The sequence below is a fragment of the Eubalaena glacialis genome, chromosome 12 (genome assembly GCF_028564815.1).
Source record: "Eubalaena glacialis isolate mEubGla1 chromosome 12, mEubGla1.1.hap2.+ XY, whole genome shotgun sequence".
In the NCBI taxonomy this organism is placed as follows: Eukaryota; Metazoa; Chordata; class Mammalia; order Artiodactyla; family Balaenidae; genus Eubalaena; species Eubalaena glacialis.
In genome coordinates this window covers 32,178,588-32,202,352 of record NC_083727.1, presented here as the reverse complement: position 1 = coordinate 32,202,352, position 23,765 = coordinate 32,178,588, and the positions used below count along the sequence as shown (strand labels likewise).

The 23,765-nt window shown below is 37.8% G+C and overlaps 1 protein-coding gene across 16 annotated transcripts in view; it reads right to left on the bottom strand.

The window, feature by feature from the left end:
* Positions 1-23,765, bottom strand: part of EPB41L2 (erythrocyte membrane protein band 4.1 like 2) — a 210,451-nt gene that overhangs the window by 128,094 nt on the left and 58,592 nt on the right. The window contains exon 1 of one of the 16 annotated variants that reach the window (XM_061207157.1): positions 9,255-9,297. The exons of the other annotated variants lie outside the window; for them this stretch is intronic. The gene's annotated coding sequence lies outside the window, so the exon portion shown is untranslated. Of the gene's footprint in view, positions 1-9,254; positions 9,298-23,765 lie in introns of those variants that run through there. 16 annotated transcript variants of the gene reach the window in all.

Here is a 23,765-nt window from a genome sequence, read left to right as displayed (position 1 = left end):
ATGGAAGCAAGATAAATTTAAAGTCACTAAAGGAAAATGTATTTATTTTAAGATTCAGGTCAGAGAGATCTGAAAAACAACCTATCTTCCTTTATTCTACAATACCAACCCGCCCCCCTAAATTTCCACAATTTAAATTCTGCTTGTTTTTTCCCCCAGAATAGATATTTACATTAACAAATGAGGACCAAGATAGACCCTTTATGGCTGGATCCACGTATGCACTTGTATAACTTGACCCTGCTACCATACCATAGTGTTCCCCTAACAAGCAGTTCTTAAGTCAATGAGTATTATATGCTCACATTCACCTACCGTAGTCTTAAAAAAAAAAGAAAGATTTTTTTATTACGAATAAAACACATTAGATAGTTAAATAAACAAGATATCACTCGTAGAGAAAAGGTTAAGGTTTGCTTTACAGGAACTTAAAGAAAATATGTTTCAGTAGCAGCTCTGAAGAGATTAATCTCTGTCAAAATGAACAAACATAAAACTTAAATTAAAAAAAAAAAAGTCATTCTATATAATGGAAGTAAATTTCACTATCCACCCACCACAAAGTTTTCACTGGTTCACAAAAGGGCAATTTGGTGAGTTTTTTAGTAGAGCCAATTTTATTCAATTCAAAGCATCTTTTATTCAGACCGTATTCCTCCTACATTGTTTAAATGTTGTATTTTTTCAATAAAAACTGCAGTAGAATGGCAGATTTACTTCACTATGCTTACTTGGAAAAATACTGGCTCCAAACCTTTTTCTAAAATGTATTGCTCCATAGAATCCAGAAGTCTCAGAACTACTGACATTAGCACTGGATCCAGTGAAGCAGACATTGGTAGATCTCTACAATCTGTCCCAGGCATCTCTCATCACCCCTGTGCCTCCTGCCTTCCTAACTCCCCTACTTCCATCGACTGAACTGCATCCCCCCAAAATTCATGTATTGAAGCACTAACCTTCAAAGTGATAGTATCTGGAGATGGGACCTTTGAGAGATAATTAGATTTAGATGAGGCCATAAGGGTAGGGTTATCGTGATGGAATTAGTAGCCTAAGAAGGGACACCAGAGATCTTGCTCATTCTCTCTCACTCTCTTTTGCTCTCTCTCATCTCGCCATGTGAGGACACAGAGACTAGGCAACCATCTACAAGCCAAGAAGGGGGTCCTCACCAGAAACTGACCAAGCTGGCACTTTGATCTTGGACCTCCAGCCTCCAGAAGCGTGAGAAACAGACTTGCTGTTTAAGCAAGAGAGTATATGGCATGTTGTTATGGAAGCCCAAGCTGACAAAGGCATCTACTTTCTTAATTATAGAACCCAATGCTACTGCTCAAGTTCCTCTGCTGGCTTCAATCCTGCCCATAAGACATCAGAATCTCATTGTTCGAACAAAGGTTAAGAGAATTAAGACAGAAGGTGAGTTCTCTGGCACTATGTTTTGGAAAAAGAACAAACCATTAATACAGTGGATAAAAGAGAACCCAGAGAATTTAAATGAGTTTCCAAACTCATATACCCAATAAGTGGTAGAGCCAGAATTTACACCAATTTGGTCTGCTTCAAAGCCAATACTAGTGGCGCTGGTGGTATAGTGGGGAGCATAGTTGCCTTCCAAAGCCAATGCACTTTTCCACCAATGCTGCATTACCTCAATTTCAACACCCTTGCTTTCCAAATGAGTAAATTAAACCCAAAGAAGTGAAATAACTTATAAATAAGGTTACTCAGTGGGTTACTGGCAGAGAAGTTACTGAATACAAACGAGGTCCAGTGTCATTTAAATTATTTCCAATAAGATTTTAAACACGTTAAAGTACACAAAATACTTATGCTGAAACATCCACAAATGTCTAAATATAAAAAATCGTTCATATGAATGTGTATCCATTACATCTGTCTTAGAAAGATCCTAAATAGCCTTGTTTTGACACTGTTTTGTTGCTCCATTAAAAAGGGAAATTAGACGTTTAGCCTCAGAATATTATTTTTTAAGTATTCAAGGGAGTTGGCTGGGAGCGGGGGGGGGGGGGGGGTAGTTTTCCTATATTTGTATATGTGAGTTGATGTATAAATAGAATCAAACCCAGTATCATAATTTCTTGACTTTTTAGAAGTGTCCTGGGACTTCCCTGGTGGTCCAGTGGTTAAGACTCTGCGCTCCCAAGGTAGGGGGCCCAGGTTCGATACCTGGTCAGGGAACTAGATCCTGCATGCGGCAACTAAAAGAGCCCGCACACGGCAACGAAGATCCCACGTGCCACAACTAAGACCCAGCGCGGCCAAATAAATAAATAAATAAATAAGTAAATAAATAAATAAATATGTCCTACTTCCTGCCTTGGAGTAAAAGGAACGGAACTGAATAAGATGTGGAGGATGGAATAACCTGATGGTCACTCAAAGCTCCAAAACCATAAGGGACACAAACTCTGTGCAGAAAATAAAGTTCTCAGTCTCACAGAAAGACAGTGAGGAAGATGGTTCCTTTCAGTCTCCCACCTTTATTCATCCAGCCTCCATCTGAGAAGCAATCATCATCTGTCAAACCAGAAAAAAAGCAAACACAACTTTCTGGCATAACCCTAAAATAACCCAAAAAGTACTGCAAAAAAATAAAAAACCACCCCTCTGTTTTTGACTCTACTGATTTTACAGAGAATCCAACCTTCCTATATACCAATCATCATGTGAGACTATCCTTCCTGAATAAACGTGGAGAAAAGTTTTACGACTCTCTCAATCTGGATGAACTTCAACTGGTCTACGGAATTTTCTAACAGTCCACATTTCGTAGGATCATTGCTATCTGCTGTCAACAAAAGAGAAAAAAAACAAACCAAACAAAAAACAAAAAAAAACAACCACTACACTAGTTCCACGGCTTCTATGCCAAAGTTATCTTTTGACCACACACCACCGCAGTTTAACTTCTCTCAGGCTCTAAACCCAGAATAATTTGCACAACTGCACATGAGCCATTCGCAAAGTCTCTTTCCTACCACATTTTATAAAATGTAACATCAGAAAGTACTACAGAATTATGAGACTCTGGGAAAGAAAAGTTCTGTATGACCCCAGATTTTTACAGGGGGTTTGGAGAGAGAGCAGGAACAGGTACAGGAGGGAAGAAAAAGAATAAAGGGATGGTGGTTGGGAATCTCTAAACAAAAAGTTAATGTTTTGAAACCATCTAAAAAGTGTTAGGACAAAGCAATAACTAATCCACCCCCTTTTTTTTTTTAACTTCAAAACTCAAAAGCATCACTATTAGAATTACACATTCAGACCAGTACAGTAATCCACCATTTACTTTAAAATGTATTATTTTCATTCCACTTACATCTAAGAAACATTTGCTGAGTTCCTCCTTCACCCCAGACACTGGTCTAAGCCCTTAGGACTGGAAAGTTCTTCCCCACACCAGCCCTCAGGGAATTCACAGTCTAGCAGGGAAGACAGATACATAAATAATTACACCACATGTGATAATAAGGGCTATAACAGAGGTACAGGAAAGACACAGCAAAGTGGACAACTCCCTTGGGGAGGACAAGGAAAGCATTACAGGATTACAATGTTTAGGCTCATTCATATCTCATCTGAGATGAACAAATGCTACTGCTAATAACGTGGTAATGACCCTCCTTGCCTTACGGATTAAAAAATAAAAGTACTTATCACAAAGCCCATCACATGCAAAGCAGAAACAAAGATCATACTAGCACCTGTGCAACACCCTACATATGACCGAGCAAAATGGGGTTCTTATAGAATAAAGAAATATAGAACCAAAAGAGATCTCAGCATTTACATACCTCTAGCTCTTGCCTTTCATACACGGGGAACCTGAAACCCAGAAGTTAGGTTACTTGTCCAGCTTACACAGTAAGTCAGGAGCAGAACCCAGGCTAGATGTCAGATTCTGCCTAATAATTCCATTGCCTTTCCCTATTGCAGACTGCCCTGCCCGGATGTGAAGGAAAGGGACGAGACACTGTTGAGGAGACAACCAGCAATAGAGACCCTTTATGGCTGTCCAAGGGCCAGAAGAAACAGAGAGCCTGATGCTAGACATCCAGCAGACCCCAAAAGCTCCCCAACTCTGCCCCACCCTCTAGATCCAAGAAAAATCCTACACCTTCCCACTCCCCCCAAAATTATGTTTCCGAAACAAAGAGGTCATTGCCAAGAAATTATTTACTCTTCCCAATCTGCAGTAACATTAAATTCATGCTCCAACAGTCTGGACGTATCTTCATGTTGTCACTTAGCTAACGAAGTCTGTAAAATGAAGGTACCAGGAGATAACGTGCCTATATAATGGGATTCTTGTGAGCATCACAGGATAACCACCACGATAGCTACCGGTAAAGTGCAAAATGCTAAATGAATGCAAATTACTATTAAACACAGAATTTCAATCATCAAAAACATTCATCTAGGTTTTCTCCTCAAAATAGTTGAATATATCATTACATTTATTCTTAAAAGTCAAATATTAACCTATAGTAATCTTCTACCATTTATTTAGGTTTTTTACTCAACTTGTAGAAGGAAAACTGTTCCCCCACCCTAATCTACCCTCCATAATTTCCCTTCTTTTCTTTCTTTCCCTTTAAAATGGCCACTACTATTTCCAAGACTCCCTACTAGAACCACATAAACATCAAACCTGTCAACACAAGGCTCTTATCAAAAACATGTTGTAGAAAGTTGAGCACTTGAGACAAGCCGGGGAAATGTTAAGGTGTATGCAACATGCAGTGCACAGCTACACGTCATGCCCTAGGGAGGTACAACCCCATCTAGGGGTCTCCTCCTCACTTCACCTGAATCATAGCCAACCTTTGGCCTGATATCTGCCATCTACATGGTTTGGGCACTTGTTTGAGAATCCAGTGTACTTCCAACCCTCCACACCTTTATTAGCTCCATAATTTGAAACCGTAGCTCCACTCCTTTCTTTCCGTAGCTTCATCTTTAAAACTTACCCCTCCGAACTTGGATTATGAAAGAAAACCCTAAGCACAAGGGCTAATACATTCTCAATCCACAGCCCCTACCCATCCAAAACAATAAACCAAGATACAACATTTATATTTACAACATAAATAAACAATAAACAACATTAAGCTAGAGTATTCACCATTACCTGTGCCTATGAGATCTTGAATTCTGTACTTTTAGGTTTTGCTAAGATCTGTTCATCCAATGAGGAATTGCTCTTTGCCTACTGATAGCTGCTGACAATACACACCTGTGTAAAACTTGGCTCCAGCAGCACAAGAGAAGAGTATTTAAATAAATAACTATATCCCAAAGAGAATAAGAGCTAAAATATAGGCATAAACATTTCAAGAGTAACTGACCTGACGAGGGAAGCATCCCGAGGTGACATTTGAGCTGACCTTGAAGGATAAGGAGGAGCTTACTGGGCCGATTGTAAGCGGGTAAAAGCACACCCCTCACCATTGGAACAGTAAGTGAAGGGCACAGAATCATGAAAGATAAAAGCACTGCAGAGAATGGTAAGTCCATAACTCATCTTCCTGGAACACAGGGTGGGGAGTGGAGGAAATGGGACAAGGGAGGTAGTAGCCAAATAATGAGTGATCAGTATGCTAAACTCAGATGTTTTAACTCTGTCCTGTAGGGAACAACAAATAAGATTAATTTTGCATTTCTGGAGGATGACTTTGGTGGTCATGTGAGAACAAGTGACACAGCAGAGGCTCCAGTGATCCAGGAAACAGCATCTAAACTAACACAGAGGCAACAAAGAAGCAAGTGAAGAGATGAAGTCAATAAATATTTAGTAGTTAAAATGGACAGGATTTGATAAAGAATTGGATGGTGGGAGTCAGGGAGAACAAAGTTCCCAGGTTCCTGGCAATCAAAAGTCAGATAGCAGTGACATTAACCTAGAGATGGATTTCCAAAAAGAGTAGGAAACGAGGATGAAAGAAGCACAAGCTTCCACGTTAGTGCATTTGGACTAAGTGACTGTGTGACATCCAGGTGGAAAATCAGGATGGTTGGAGATATGTGTCTGAACAACAGAGTCTAGATTTCCATGCTAAGATTTGGAACTACTTGGTCGATCAGTGTTATCTGAAGCTATGGAAGAGATGAAACCCCAGGCAAGATAGAGTAAAGAAAATGCTCCTTATAAATCCCCAGGCAGGGAGCAAGGAACCTATAAAGGAGGCTGGGGAGGATCAGCATAAGCTAAAGATGGCAAACCAAGCAAGTACTGCCAAGAGAGAAGAGCTGAGCTGGGAGGAGTGGACACCAGGCCAAGGGCAGAGTGCTTCTAGTACCAAATAAGGCTTTACAAGTGTCGTGAAAGACTGCTGATCACCTCAAAGAGCAAGTTCAGTGGATAGTGGCAGAAAAAGCCAATTGGCGAATGGAAAAAAATTGAAGAGAGGGGGTAAGGGTAAAGGCTAAACTAATCTCTGAAGTTTAGCGATGAAAAAGAGGCTGGAGGAAAGGGATGTAATAACTACAAGAAATGCAGGTTGCGGGAAGATATATATGTACAGGAGATGTTCTGGTTGTTTTGTTTGGTGCAGGCTTTTGGTAGGAAAGACAAAGTAGGGAGAGGTTCAAGATACAAAGGAGAAAAAGGAAAACGAACGTCAGGTAGTTTAGAAGAGAAAGAAAAATGATCAAAATCTCGAGAGAAGAGTTTAGTCTTGGACAGCAGAAGGGACACCTCTAGCCTGGAGACCAAAGAGAAGGTAACTGGAAATATACATGGGCTGGAAGAGGAAGAGGTTTAAGGAAGCTAGAAAGACAGCAGTGCACCTGGAGTCCTATTCCCCACCCCAAATAACTTTGATAACTTTGGGGCATTTAAAAGAGGGGGAAAATAAAACAAGACAAAAGAAAATATAGTCAATCTCCTAAAATACATTCAGTAATAATTCTCTTAGCATTCATGTCAACATAGGATTCAAGATGGGTTAAACTGAACAATTTTCAACATGAAAAGTTATTGGCATTGTAAACGTTTCAAACCTTGGCGTGCCCCACATAATCTGCTATCTTCTAATATATAAACTGATTTGTAAATCGACATCTATTAAATTACCAAGAATATAATAAAATGAGTGCTATCTTCACATCAGTATAGAGGCAGAAAAAGAAGCTAAAAAATAAGTCACTGAAATCACGAGGTTTGGCAAGGGGTATTTTGTTTTGCTTTAATTATAGCATGTGCCAAGGGCTTGGCTAAATCTATTTTACAAGATACAATAACTATAACTGTAATTCCTAGTCTCAAACTGTGAAGGCTACGTCTCAATAAGATGTCAGTTTAAAAGACAAGACAATAAAGACCACGGTCACCACCAGAATCCCATAAGAATATGTGAAAGCTTATAAAACAAAACTCCTTTTATAGAGTTGAATCCTTTCCAGGGTGGGTCTTTAAGACATTCTGACAGTACACACAAATACTATCTCTGGAACAAAACCAAAAAGGCACAGCTGCAAGACATCTTCCACTGCAGTTGTAACTGACTCAATAGCAGTCCTTCCTTTGAGCAAGAGAGTCTATGAAAGCCAGAAGCAGAGCTATTTTCCCCTACAAACTGCTTAGTGGAATCACTTTCTCCTGATCCAAAATTGTAGCTTTATTAAAAAGCTAAAATAGACAACATGGCCAGTACAACTTCATAATAAATTTATAAAAGAAAATATAAATAAAACTTGAAAAAAGTATCTATACGTGGTTTCCATTAAGAAAAATCTCCAAGTGAACCAAAACTATCCTATAAATACATGGATATACACATTTTTAAAATTACAACCCATAACCATCACAAACAGGAAATTTGGATTTGCCTTAACAGAATTTTTTCCCCAAATCTCTAAGGAGTAGCAGTGACCAAAAAAATTTAGATGATTAGTGTTAATATTCTCAATACTGACTTGAACTTTTGATATCTGGATATTTGTGACAGCTAAGAATAAAAAAGTCAAAGACATTTTGAAATCAATTAGGTATAACCCCAACATAAGAAAAACAATTCAAGTAGCCAAATCAATACTTTATTTCTGATGCCTTCCACGCTGGAGTTTTGACTACGTTTCTATAGCAACATCAACAAAATACTCTTACACAAATACGTCTGCACCCAAGATGAAAACCAATAACCACTTCTCTAGTTCATTCTTACGATGGCTTCCAACCAAAAAAAATTAAAAAAAAAAAATCAGCCTTCCTAAACTTCATTCCAGAAACTTCAAAACCTAAGGCTTAAGTATATAACAGTTGCAGTTAACCACAACTGTCAGATATTCTCAAATTCTTCAGAAGGGAGGTTAATGACAGAAGGTATAATTTTATTACTTTTCTGACAATAACTCATTAGGAACAACAACAGAGATGAGAGTGGAAGAAATTACTAACAAATGACTTACTTGGAAAATTATCTAAATTCTAGAGAAATAGAACACTGAAAACTGTGCCAAAATGTAAAGCAAATAAGTCAATATGCTAAAGCCAAGAGATAAGCAAGTTTCTCTGTGTAAGTTTCAGATATGCTTTCAAAATCTCTTTTGTTGGAATTGTTTTGAAGTAAACAAAATATTTTACTGGGATTAATAGGCCTGCCTATTTTGTGACCAAGCTCTCTGCTGAGTTATTTACAAACACCCTTATTTATGCCTCAAAACATCTCTGCACAGTAACTATTATCAAGTTCATTTTATACGTCAATAAAATGAGGCTCAGAGAAATGAAATAACTTCCCTTAATAAGCATGGAATGCAAAATACTACAGTAGTTAATCGTCAGTCCTAGAGTTAGACAAACCTGAACCTGGATCGTCAGTCCTGGAGGTAGACAAACCTGAACCTGGATACTGGCTTAACCTCCAACTACTATGTAGGAGACAGACGCCTCAGGTTTGAAGCCAATTCTATTTTATCTGAAATCAATTAGGTATAACCCCAACACATTATACATTCTTTACATTACACCACGATGCTTATGCAAATTCCCAGCTACACTTCACTAAATACCAAAATGCAGCCTTTACATAAACAGTCTCACTACCTATGCCTCACATTTGCACATGGGCTTCATACATTAGGACTTTACTCAACTGTTTCTACTCTAATACAATACACTCTCTCAAAAAATATTTTTTAGAACTACATAAGGAAAACTGTAAAGCACAAGTGAAAATTCTGGATCTTTCTTCCAAACACATACATATAACTCAACAGATACTTACCCGGCACATAATGTTAATGGCTAGGTATACCACATCATGCCTTTCTTCAAAGCTCTGAGAACTATTTGGGAAGACCAGAGAAGTGCAAATGAAAAGCCATCCCTATAAACTTGTGAGTTAACTGTAAATGCATAAAGTATATGCCTATGGGCACTACAAACACATATATCAGATTTCCCAAAGTAGTTCTGATTTCAAATATTCCATCCCATTCTTCTAAGGAAACTTACACATTCCAGATCACACATAACAATTTTTTAAGTGAGATAACATAATCATCTAATGTAGGGATTTGGGACTAAGATAACTGCAGGCTAGAATGGTAAATAGAAGAAATTTGAACAGAACTTTGCAAGAAAGGATAGATTGTGTCCTCGGTGGGAAAGAGGGACAGGGACATTCAAAATAGGCGAGAACAGTCCTTGGGCAAGTGAAGCAGCAAGATGCACAAGATATTTTGGAGGTCTGGGGAAGCAGTGAGCAGGGCAGTGGGCTGACCATTATCACTGGATCAGTCACATACAAAGATAAGTCAGAGGTAATGGTGAAATATGATAGCTGGAAAGATTGTTGAGGGCTTTGAAGACCAGTATAAGGACTCTGGGCTAAAAAAGATAGGTCACCTCACCTAAAGTTTTGTTTTGGTGGTGTGTTTTTTTGGTTTTTTTTTTGCGGGGGGGGGGGATAATAGTTTTATTGAAATACCATACAAGTTACCCACTTTAAGCATACAATTCAATGTTTTTTAGGATACTCAGCTGTGCAACCATTACAACGAACAATTTTAGAACATTTCATCAACCCAAAAAGAAACCCCAAACATCCCAACTCATTCTATGAGGCCTGATACCAAAGCCAAACAAAGATGTCACACACAAAAAAGGAAACTATAAACCAATATTCCTAATGAATATAGAGGCAAAAGTCCTCAACAAAATATTAGCAAACCAAATCCAGCAAGATATTAAAAGGATCTTACACCATGAGCGAGTGGAATTTACTCTAGGAATACAAGGGTGATTCAACATGTGAAATTCAATCAATGTAATAAATCATATTAATAGAAGGAAGAACGAAGTACATGATCACCTCAATAGAGAGAAAAAGTATTCGACAAAATCCAACATCCTTTCATGATAAAAAGCACTCAAACCAAAAAAATTAATTAAACTAAAAACAAATAGAAATAATAAAAATTCAAGGAAACTTCCTCAACATGACAAAGGTTATCTAAAAAAACCCCACAGCTAACATAATAGTAAATGGTGAAGACTGAAAGCTTTCCCCCTAAGATCAGGAACAAGACAAGATGTCCCCTCTCACCACCTGTCATCATTCTATACAATTTTGTACTTTAAAGTTCAAGCCAGGGCAACTAGGCAAGAAAAATAAAAAGCATCCAAATAGGAAAGGGAGACATAAACTATCTCTATTTGCAGATGACATGACTGTATAAATAAAAAATCCTAAAGAATCTATTTTAAAAAGCTAACAGAGTAGTTCAGAAAAGTTTCAGGATATAAGATCAATATGCAAAAACTCAGTCATATTTCTATACATAAGCAATAAAATCCAAAAATAATAACTCCACTTAGCATCAAAAAGAATAAAATACATAGAGGTAAATTTAGCCAAGGAAGCATAACACTTGTACACTGAAAACTACATAACATTGTTCAAAGAAATCAAAGACGTAAATAAATCCATGTTTACGGATTCAAAGACTTAATATTGTTAAGATGGTAATAATCCCCAAATTGACTGACAGATTCAATGTAATCCCTATCAAAATTCCAACTGCCCTTTTTTTGCAGAAATGAACAGGCTAATCCAAAAATTCATATGGAATTGCAAGAGTCCAGATAGCCAAACTAATCCTGAAACAGAAGAACAAAGTGAGAGGATTCACTCTTCCTGATTTCAAAACTTACTACAAAGCTAGAGTAATCAAAACAGTATGGTACGGGCATAAGGCTAGATACCAGTCATCGAACAGAATTGAGAGTCCAGAAATAAACCCACATATCTGTAGCCAACTGATTTTGACAAGGATGCCAAGCCCATTCAGTGGGGAAAGAACAGTCTTTCCAACAAATGGTACTAGGACAACTGGATATCCAAAAGTAAAAGAATGACTCTGAACCCCTACCCCGCACCATATACAAAAATTAACTCAAAATGAACCGAAGATTTAAAATGTAGGAGCTAAAATTATAAAACTCTTTAAAGAAAAAGAGGTGTACATCTTCATGACTTTGAATTTGGCAACACATTCTTAAATATGATGCCTAAAAAACAAGCAACAAAAGAAAAAAATAGATGAATTGGACTTCATCAAAATTAAAAACATTTGTGAGTCAGAGGACACTATCAGGAAAATGAAAAGACAATCCACAGAATGGGAGAAAATATATGTAAACCATCTATTCAACTAGGGTATCTAGTATGCAGAATATATAAAGCACTCTTACACCTCAACAACAAAATGACAAACAACCCAACTAAAAAATGGGCAAAGGACTTGAATAAACATTACTCCGAAAGACATTTCTCCAAAGAACATATACAAATGGCCAATCACTATAGGAAAAGACACTTAACATCGTTAGTCATTAGAAAATGGAACTAAGAAAAACAAGGTCCTACTGTATAACACAAGGAACTATATTCGTTATCTTATAATAAACCATAATGGAAAACAATATGAAAAAGTATATATATGTATAACTGAATCAGTCTGCTGTACAGCAGAAATAAATACAACATTGTAAATCAACTATACTTCAATAAAATAAATTTTTTTTAAAAAAAAGAAAAAGAAAACAGAACTAAGACCACAGGGAGATTATCTCCTCAAATCCACTAAAATGGCTATTGAAAAAAATAAAGAAAATAACAAGTGTTGGTGAGGATTTGGAGAAATTAGAACCCTCATTAATTGCTGCTAGCGGGAATCTAAAATGGTACAGCAGTTTCAGAAGAGGAAGGGGGAATGAGGTGTGATTGCTTTAAAGGATATAGGGTCTCTTTTGGGGGATGAAAATATTCTGAGATAGTAGTGATGGTCGCACAACATTTTGAATATAATAAAAACCACTGCACTGTATACTTTAAAATGGTGAATTTGTTATATCAATTTAATCACTTTTTTTAAAAAAAAAAGAAAAGAAAGAAAGAAACCTTGTACTCTTCAGAAAGAAAGAAACCTTGTACTCTCAGCCCCAGGCAACCACTAATCTATTTTCTGTCTTTACAGACTTCACTATTCTAGACATTTCACATAAATGGAATCATATCATATACAGCCTTTTGTATCTGGCTTCTTTCTCTTAGCATACTATTTTCAAGGTTCATCCAAGTTGTGGTATGTATCAGTACTTCATTCCTTTGTATGCCCAAATAACATTACATTTTATGGCTATACCACATTTTTGTTTATTCACTCATTAATTGATGGGCACTTGTTTCTGATTTTGGATTATTATGAATAATGCTGTTGTGAACATTCATGGTACAACTTTTTGTGTGGACATATGATTTCACTTCTCTTGGGCATATACCTAGGAGTTGAATAGCAAGGTTAAATGATAGCTCTGTGTTAAGGTTTTTGAGGAACTACCAGACTGGCTTCCAAAATGGCTGCACTATCTGACATTCCCACTTGCCGTGTACACGGATTCCAATCCCCCGAATGTTTGGCTGCGGGCAAGCAGGATAACCACTAAATGTTGCTTGAAGATAAATTTGGGGGCCCTGAATTGGAAAGGAGAGATAGAAGCAGGGACAGTCCAAATGGAAGGCTACATAAAAAGGTTCATGAAGGTGAGGGAAACACGGAGAAGTTGGTCACAGGGTACAAACTTTCACTTATGAATAAGTTCTGAGAAGCTAGTGTACACCATGGTGACTACAGTTAATAAGAGTGTATTGTATACTTGAAATTTGCTAAGACGGTGGGTCTTACGTATTCTCTCGCCAAAAAAACGTAACTGTGAAGTGATGGATGTGTTACTTTTGATTTTAGGAATCATTTCACAATGTATACGTATATCAAATCATCATGTTGTACACTTTCAATATATTACAATTTCGTCAATTATACCTCAATAAAGCTAAGAGAAAAACAGACTTGTGTGGAAGCAGCAGTAGCAATGATGAATAAAGGACTGATATTAAAAAAGTTTCAGAGAAAAAAATCCATAGGCATTGATGTCTAAATAGACAGTAGATAAAGAAGAGGCACAACTGAAAAATAATGCCAAGCTTTCCAGCTCAGAAGACTGGAAGTTTCAAGATTTTGGAACTTTTAGGGACACTGAGTTTGAAGTGATGATATGACATCTAAGTTCTTGGAGAGGATTCCAAAAATCAAAGAAAGAGATGATGATTTGGGAGAGAATAACCCTACTTCTAGCATTTGTTACTATTATTAATCTTATACCTTAGTTCCAAACAAGTGACTATTCTTGAAAGTTTTGGTAATAAAATAATAGAGAAAAAAGCATCTTAAGAGCTAGGATTTCCTTAAAAAAAAAAAAAAAAAAAAGTACTTTTTGACTGGCAGAGCATCCAAAAGGGCTAGAACTAAATAAAACTCTGCATAACAAGAATGGAGTTCAAGGTACTATAACAACCAAACATGGTAGCTGGAATCTACCTATTCAAGCAGATACAGCGTCACCTACATGTGTTTCATGAGGAAATATTCAGAAGGAAGTCTCAGTATATCAGGTTAATCTACCAAAGGAACATTGGCTACAAACCAGCTCAACAGGGCAAGATAAGTGCTAAGGAAGAAAAGATAGGAAACCCAGTATCAGATTATTCAGGAATTATTCGTTCATTCAGCAAATAATTAAGAGCCCATTGACTGTCAAACAACTGTGAACACAGATGTGATAACTGCCTTTGTGGAGCTTATAACCTGATGAGGGAGAAAGGCAAGTAAAGTCAATCGGAGAGGAGGGAGGTATACCTAACAGGGAGGAGAGGGCCCAGTGGAAGGAAGAACCATAGAAGGAAAGATACCCAGAGAAAGCTATAGCTAAATTAAGACCTGAGAGTAGAATATTGCTGGCAACATGCCCGTAAGTCTAGACATGAGAGAAAACCTGACATATGAGCAGGGAAACCCAATTAGTAAGTTAAAATCTAGAACAGCAAGAACCTCATAAGGTAAAAGCTACGTCACAAAGTTTGAGCCTCTTCTGAAAAGCAAAGCGGTACCATGAAAGGATTTTAAGCAGAAAACTAAAAGGACTTTAAAACTACTGTTCTGACTACAACATGAAGAACAAAAATTTTTTTAAACTAGAGGGGAAAAAAAAACCCCACAAGACCAGACAGAACATTACATATTTATCCAGACAAGAAATTATAGCTGTATTAATACTTAAAAAATAAAATATTAACAAATGGGTAGCCACAGTCTCTGCTCCCTCTCCCCCAAAGAGAATTCTGCCATTGTAATTTCAATTCTGAAAGCAACTTGACTGATTTACTGTGGGGTGGGCTGAATTACTAGAGAGAAGAATAGATCCATAAAGAACACAGGAGAGACTCAAACTGTAACTGAGAGAGTTGGTGTTTATTGTTTGGGAGGAGACTGGTTGAAGGGAGGGAGTGTGAGGGCTGTTTTTAAACTGTGATGAGGAAGAATCAGAAAAATTCATAAAGTGATGAAGAGAATTTTTAAGTTTTGCTGTTATAATGGAACCACTTTTTGGTTTTTCAAGAGACCAGAGTAAAAACGTAAGTGGTTTATCAATTCTTTGTCAATGTTGAGACTTGTGTTTCTTTGGCTACCAAAGTTAAAACTGGACCATGAGAGAGCTCAGCTCTGTGCAGGTTATAGTATCTGAATAGAGAAGGTGTTAGTGGAAGGAATGGATAAATTCAAGAAATATTCAATTGGTAGAATGATAAGAAGTTGGCAACACAGGAGAGTCAAGAAAGAGATAAAGAAAGAGCAATTGATTAGGCAGCAATGTCATTCACTGAAATAGTTAACAAAGGAGGAACAGAGGGTTTGGAGACAAATTAATGAGTTAATTTAAATTAGGTAACAAGCAAAGAGGTATAAAGGAATAAGTGAAGATAAAATGGACTCGAAGAAAAATACTCAATCCAGAGGAAAGCAGGAAAAGAAGAAAAAGAAACAAAGAACAGATGGGACAAACAGAAAACAAAGAGCAAAATGGTACCCAACAACAACACCAGCAATTAGATGAAACATAAACGGCCTAAATGCACCAATTAAAAGACAGATTGTCAGAGTGGGTAAAAGGAAGACCCAATTCTACACTGTGTACAAAAAAAACTACTTTAAATACAAAGACTAGGAACAAGAGAAATGGCATGACGAAGCAAAGTGTGATTTGTACAGAATGAATTGTGATGGCAAATCAAAGAGATGGCCCTAGACAGCAGAAATGAGGTGCTCTGTTTACTATAAGATTAAAGGGGGAAAAAAGTCTAGAAAAAGAATTCATAACACTATAAATAACTGTGGTCCATATACTATGTTAGGGTATAAGTAAATGTCCTGAAGGTGCTTAAATCCTAATTATACAAGTAAATTTTTGTTACTAAACTGGATAATCTTGGCTCAAAGTCCATGACGTGGAAACACCAGCGGCTTTGAACCTAAAATATGTCCATTTTAAGGCTGTGGTACTCCTTTCCTACCCTTATTTCCACTTTCCCTTTCTATTAGCTAACCTAGTAGAACGTGCACTTCCATGGCTGTCTTCTTCCACACCTACACAAACCATGATGGTAATCATATGGAGGGGAGGAGAGAGCAATTTAATCTGTGTGTTACACCAAATATGCATTTACAGTGGCTTTACAGTTTACAAACCCTTTACCTCTTCCCAATTATATTCATATTTAATAAATTTAAGCTAAGAGACTTTTGACATGTCTAATTTATCTTTTGTATAATAGAAAGCTCTTATTATTGGGTACCCACATTTTATTTTGCTTGTCTTCATAAATCCAATGCTATAGTAATATTTTTGTTCTTTGACTCCCAAAATGCCTACATTCTTTAAAACAACAATGTCCAATGTTATCTGAACTTCACCACGTATGTACTTCTTTCTACCAAATTTTAAGATTTGAAATTACGGCCAAAAATTATCAATGAACATTTTGAGGGGTTGTGCTAATTACTAGGGGAGGTGGGAACAATATGAAGACCTAATATGCTTAACATGTTATCTCTGTTTTACTCCTTTTTAGAAAAGGGTATTTAGCATTTGCAAGAGAGAAGCATAAAAAATATTTTTTCAAGCTTTTATTCTAAGACTGTGAAAAGTTCACATCATGGTTATAATTTGTTTCTCTTGGATCTGAACATACACCCACCCATTGGCTTCAGAAAAATGCTTGGACAGAAACCCTAGGACAGTTATACTTCCTGGAAATTTCAATTGGGAAAAAAAAAAAAAAGTATCCATTCCCTGAAGGGATAGCCAGTAGCAAATGATGCAAATGTTCTTTTGTATTAATACCAATTTGTAAAAACCTATTCGTACACAAGATATATTCATTCATTCAACAAATATTTCTTGAACAACTATTAAGAAGGTAATTTACAAATGGATTCTCCCTCTCACATACTTGATACATGGTATGATTCTATTAATTATTAAGCAAAACGATTAAGAAAATTTTATTTATCCAGTTTTGCGGGGCAATTCCCAGTCCCCAGAATGCTTCTCTCTGCTACTGACTGGCTGCCTTTCCATGTGAACAATCAGATTCCTAGGGGCAAAGACTGCAATCTTAACAACCATATCCCTCACAGCCCAATACAATACTTGGCATATAGTAAGGTAGCCAAAGGAACATTTGATGAATGAATGAATGGATGGATGGATGAATCATATTCATTAAGTAGTACAAACAAAAATCCCAGTAAAAGAAAAAATTAAACTCAGTACAGGCGTCACTCCTGATCCTTTCCTCTCTCTTCATCCAGGCTCACTTTGTTGCCCTTTTCTCTATAGGTATTTCTACTGCTGAAATGACCATTTTGAATTCTTTATCAGTTTGCCTTACTGTGAACTTATCGGCAACGCAGTCTTCTTCCTCATCTTTGAACGCCCAGCCTGGTGCACAGTAAGACTGGGCACAAATTTGCCTCATAATAAAGAGCAACAAATACCAAAGACACCCCCTTAAATCAGTATTGCCAAGCTTCAGATTATTATTGTGTAGTAAAAACAATGTACTGAACTAGTAACAATGAGATTTACTATTAAAATTAAGTTAAATAAATGTTTGATCCTAGTCACCTGTACAATAAATACCACCCAAATCATAGCACCAGATTTTACTGAACAGAAATACACAAGTGCTTACTGGAGTTGGAAGTGTCACCTAGAAGCCATAAATAAAAGAAATATGAAAGGAGGCTTCCCTGGGCAGACACCTTTAACTGAGGGTAAAAATCACCAGCACAAATACCCAGGGAAATCTGGTAATTCTTCAGAAAACCTGGCGTGTAATGTTTCTAAAACACAGATATTTGTAATTATGCCTCTTACTTCAAAAAAATAATAGCAATGAAAATTTTTGAAAGGCTTCCAGTGGCTCTGCAGGGAGTACGGAGACCAAACTCCTCAGTATAACTTCCTGGGTTCAGCACCGACTGGCTCCAATCCAGATCTGTAGCTCGTCTTCTGCTTCCCATGCCCTCTCACACACACCCTGAACTCCAGCCATACCAGCCTCCTCAACACGAAATGCTTCCGTGTCCTCATTAATGCTGACTCTCCTCTGTCTAGACTGTCCACTTCCCCTGTCTACACTTGAAGAAAAAAAGAAAAAAAAAAATCCAACCCAAGCTTCCAGGTATAAGGTTTAAAACAGGCAGTTTGTTACCAAACCTAACAATAGCTCTGTTGCTGATTTTTAAACCACAGAACACTCAGAATAAAACTTTGGGGGTGTGGATGGGGATCAAGTTATTTGTGAGTTTATGGTACACACACTCTCTCACAAATCACAAGGCTCTGAAAGAGAAGTCTGGTACATGGCAAACCAGCCCAGCAGGGAGTGACTACCTCTCCAGCCATACCCACTGGCAGAGAAAGCAGGATGCCAAGAATGGCCAAGTCGGACTCAAATGGGCTAAGAGTAATGCAGCCCCTCCCCCAAGACGGCCCTGAGGTCTATGTGACTGAAGAAGGCACTCTTCCCAGGGGACAGAACAAGGGGCAGTAAGATCTGCTCAGGAATCACACTTCAAGGACGAGCTATGCCCAGAGCAATATTTATGGCTATGCGACAGGGCAGGGCAGAGCACTGTCCGGGGGGGAAATCTGAACAATGCAGCTGATCACTGACAAATGATCTGGATGGAAATGAAGCTAGAGGAATAAACATCACCGGTACACCATGTTCTATGAGACAAGTCACTGCAACTAGATGCAGTAGGTCAACAGGACTTTGTATGGTCTGTGCCACCACAGTCAGCCACGCTCTATAAAGAATTTGCCTAGTTCTACTCAAGCCATTTGGGTTCAGCCATAATTCAGGTATCTCATATCCTCCTCCTTAATAATCCCTTTTTCTCTCTTCACATTATCCCCTATAATTCCATGTTAACTATATATATCAGAACATCTAATTCAATAAATGTTGAATGAACAAACAAAACAGCACAGTTATAACAACATAAGGAAATTTGTTTCTGTTCTTTTATCATCTTAATATCAAAAGTAAATATTCTTCCCATTGGATCCTAGAGTAATAAGAACCAGGCTTGAGGTTCTTCTTCTCTTCTGGAGAAGGACTGGTCTGAGTATCCACCAATCGCAGGGGGAGGGTTTCCTCCCACCTCAACCTTTAATTATATAGGAATACCCATATAAAGAAAGTTTATTTCCGCCGTGGAATTTATTGTAACAGGATCTGTCCTGTACCAATTGAATATTTATTTTTAAAAGAAACAGATGGAACGGGATGACACAGGGCTTGGTATCACTGTCTAAAACAAGCCCAGCTGATGGCTAGACATATACACACACTGTAATCCCTGTGTACCTCTGCCCCAGACGACAGGAGTTGGGCCACAGCAGAATCAGCTCTTGTTGGAAATCAGTGAGCCAGCTGTCCAGGACAAGCCAGGGCTTATGTGATCAGATCTTTACTTGTTTCAAAGGCTTCTTAACAATTCTAATATAGACTTATTATGCTTTTATGATGCTGGAAAACATCCAAAATGATTAGCCTATCCTTTTCTGACTCATATATCTTTAGGCAATAAATGCACGCACTTTCCACTAACTGAGAACTTTCAAGTGAGTTCATCTAATACATGAATGCCCTATGGAGTAACATTTCCAAAATTAAGTACTACTATCTTAAGAATTTACAGGACTTCCCTGGTGGCGCAATGGTTAAGAATCCGCCTGCCAACGTAGAGAATGGACTTGAAGACACGGGGAGGGGGAAGGGTAAGCTGCGACAAAGTGAGAGAGTGGCATGGACATATATACACTACCCAACATAAAATAGATAGCTAGTGGGAAGCAGCCGCATAGCACAGGGAGATCAGCTCGGTGCTTTGTGACCACCTAGAGGGATGGGGTAGGGAGGGTGAGAGGGAGACGCAAGAGGGAGGAGATATGGTGATATATGTATATGTATGGCTGATTCACTTTGTTATAAAGCAGAAACTAACACACCATTGTAGAGCAATTATACTCCAATAAAGATGTTAAAAAAAAAAAAAAAAAAAAAGAATCCGCCTGCCAGTGCAGGGGACACGGGTTCAATCCCTGGTCAGGGAAGATCCCACATGCTGCGGAGCAACTAAGCCCCTGCGCCACAACTACTGAGTCTACGCTCTAGAGCCGGCGAGCCACAACTACTGAGCCCGCGCACCTAGAACCTGTGTTCCACGACAAGGGAAGCCACCGCAATGAGAAGCCTGCGCACCGCAACAAAGAGTAGCCCCTGCTCACCGCAACTAGAGAAAGCCCGTGTGCAACAATGAAGACCCAACACAGCCATAATAAATAAACTTATATCAAAAAAAAAAGAATTTACAGACACAGACAGAAAACAAACTTACAGTTACCAAAGGGGAAGGGAGGGAGGGATAAATTGGGAGTATGGGATTAACAGATGCACACTATCATATATAAAACAGAAAAACAACAAGGATTTACTGTACAGTGCAGACGACAATATTCAATATCCTGTAATAAACTATAACGGAAAAGAATTTTTAAAAGAATATAGATATATACATATGTATAACCGAATTACTTTGCTGTACACTTGCAATTAACAATATTGTACATCAACTATACTTCACCATTAAAAAAAAGAGTTTAGAGATACATTCACTGTATTTTGCCAAGGGAAAATAAGCAGGTTTAAAAATATAATGCTGGGGCTTCCCTGGTGGCGCAGTGATTAAAAATCTGCCTGCCAATGCAGGGGACATGGGTTCGAGCCCTGGTCAGGGAAGATCCCACATGCCGCGGAGCAACTAAGCCCGTGCGCCACAACTACTGAACCTGCGCTCTAGAGCCCACAAGCCACAACTACTGAGCCCACGTGCCACAACTACTGAAGCCCACGCGCCTAGAGCCTGTGGTCTGCAACCGTGTTCCACAACAAGAGAAGTCACCGCAAGAAAAGCCTGCGCACTGCAATGAAGAGTAGCCCCCACTCACCACAACTAGAGAAGGCCCGCGTGCAGCAACAAAGACCCTAACGCAGCCAAAAATAAATAAATAAAATTTAAAAATTTTTAAAGAATCGTTTAAAAAAAAAAGGATAATGCTCTGATTTTACCCCATGTGTAAATTCACAGATAAAACACTGGAAATGCTCAGCCAAAATGGTAACAATGGTTGTTTCTGAATGTGGGCAATGGGAAATTTTGCTTTATTTGTATTTTTCTATATTACCAAGTTTTCTCCACTGAACATATATTATTATAATTAAGAAATATCTTAATAGATTAAAGTCCATTAAAATAAAAAATATGAAGCTTTCTCCCTTTATTTCTATACTCCTGCTTTAGCACTTTCAAAGCAGTGCAAAACAGGATGACTAAGTCCCAGCAAAGTTATAATAAACTGGTCATGTGCCATGTGGTATAGATTTACCTAAAACACAGAGGTACATTCATGCTATTCTTCCTTGAGCTTGGCACTATCTACAAGAAATTACTCTAAGAAGCACATGCTTTCAGACACTGTTACATCAGAGGCCTTTTTTTAAAGTTAGATTTTAACTGGATTTAAAAGAATGAAAGGAATTTCCTGGATTTTATCAGGGTAATTTCCCAAAAGATTTTTGCCCCACTTCTTACTACAAGGATTAAAGCCACTTAGCAAATTAGACTGTGTACTTGCCACTTAAAATGCTATTCAGAACATATAAATTAAGAGATCTTTAAAAAGCAGTACATGTCATAAGAAGTTGTTTTAACAGTTTCCTATGAAGTTGGTCAAAAAGCATCAAACATCTGAGTGCAGGAGGGATCTACTTTCAGACCACACAGCACTATAGAGACACAGGGAACACGTATCTACATTCAATCAGGAAAGAACCTTTCTTTGTTTTATCATCATATGACAAGTATCACTGTCAAATTTTCACTACAACTTCATTAAAATACCAAGCCATACACACACACAATTTAACACAGCACAAGGACAGCGACATATTTTTCAGAACTGCAAAATGGCATCTGCAGAATGTCTCAAAGGAATGACAAAGGCACTTCTTTAGCCCAAACAAAGAGAACAATGTTTCCACTAGGACACTACAGGACTATTGCATTTCAGGGGGGAAAGGCAGTAAAAATTAACACAAAACAGAGTTGAACCGTGTAGAATGACAGTCTGTGGAGAAGAATTGAAACTATTGAGAATACAAGTTTCACTCATTATAGTACAGAAAAGTAAAAGAGTGCTTAAGGTTTTAAAAGTTGGGTAATTTCAAACTGTAAATCTGAAAAGAAAAATAACTTTAAAATTCGAAATATAAAATTACTTATCAGTTGAATCAACGATGTTAGATTCATAAACACTGTGCGTCTATAATTCAGTTTGCTTCAAAGATGGCTTATAAACAAGCTATGCCAGCACACTTATCATTTCACTTAACTTCCCAAAGACACTGTATTAGAAATGTACTGTCAATGCCTCCATTTTACAGATAAGGAAATTGAGACTTGCAGGTGCAAAATGACAGTATAAAATGATTCAGTAACGGGCAGATACGAGTTTTGATTCCAACTCTTTTACTTATTAGCTATGAGATTCTGACTTTCTTTCCAAGATGCCTTTACTTTGAATTTCAAGAACTAACAACATCAAATAATGTTCACAAGGATTAAAGACAAACGACTGTCAAAAATGGGACAAGAAATTTCCTAAAATAGCATACTGAAATGGAACTAAATGCTTAATAAATTGGAGGTAGAGAGGAAATCGGGATACACCCACTCAATCAAGTAATGTCGTCAAAACACTGTTATGAGAAGGGCTTAAGAAATGCCTTCAGAAAAAAAAAACCAGCAAGAGAATGCCAAGAGCCAGGATTAATTACAAAATAAATATCTAAATATATTTGGTGGAGAAAGATCGTAATCAAGACCTAAAACTGATGGTTCCTCACTTTTATCTGAAGTGTATGTACTTAGTTATCTTCAGTGGAGAATGCCCTAAAAAAGTTTGATGATTTTTGTACTGTAGGAAAAAAACGCAGTTATCATTACAAACAGTAGACTCTGATTAAAGTAAGTAAAACCAGTAAATAAATTACCAACAGGTAAATTTTTTCTCGTAACTAATAGTTTCTCATAAATTTGTTAGCCTACTTTGAATAGGGCTACCCACCTAATCTTCCTAACTCCAGTTCTCATCACATCATTCACCTGTTTGGAAAACCTCAGTAACTGCTGGAAAAAAACCCAAAGTCTTCCACCTGAAATGCAGGCCCTGGCCAGACCCTCCTTTCTAGCTTTTCTGCTCATTACTATCCATGATGATTTCTATTATTGAGGGGGGGAAAAGCCAAGAGTCTCCAGGCTCACTCCCCCGGACTCTTCTCAGAAGTGGGCAAACTGAGAAGCGTGCCCATCACCACCACCATCGGGCAAAACCCAGTTACCAGGCTATGGCCTTGCCAAAGACTTCCCTGCCATCCTTCCCTCCTCCAGATGCCCACAGCACTCCCTTCCCCGCTTCCAGAGCTCAGCACTTTTCTACAGTACTGGCCCTATGCCCACATCTTACCCACCACGCTTAACAAGTCTGTCTTACTCATCTCTGTATCCCCCAGAGCAAAACACACACCACTTTGCACAAAGTCATGCTTAGTCCATTTGGGTAGAAAGAAATGAGGGTATAAGAAAACACCTTTAAAAATAGAAACTGAGGGCACCTATTTTTCCAAACAATTCCAGGCATCATCATCTTATTTTTCTATTATCCAAGATAATCACTTTAATTATTCAATAAAGTAAGCCTA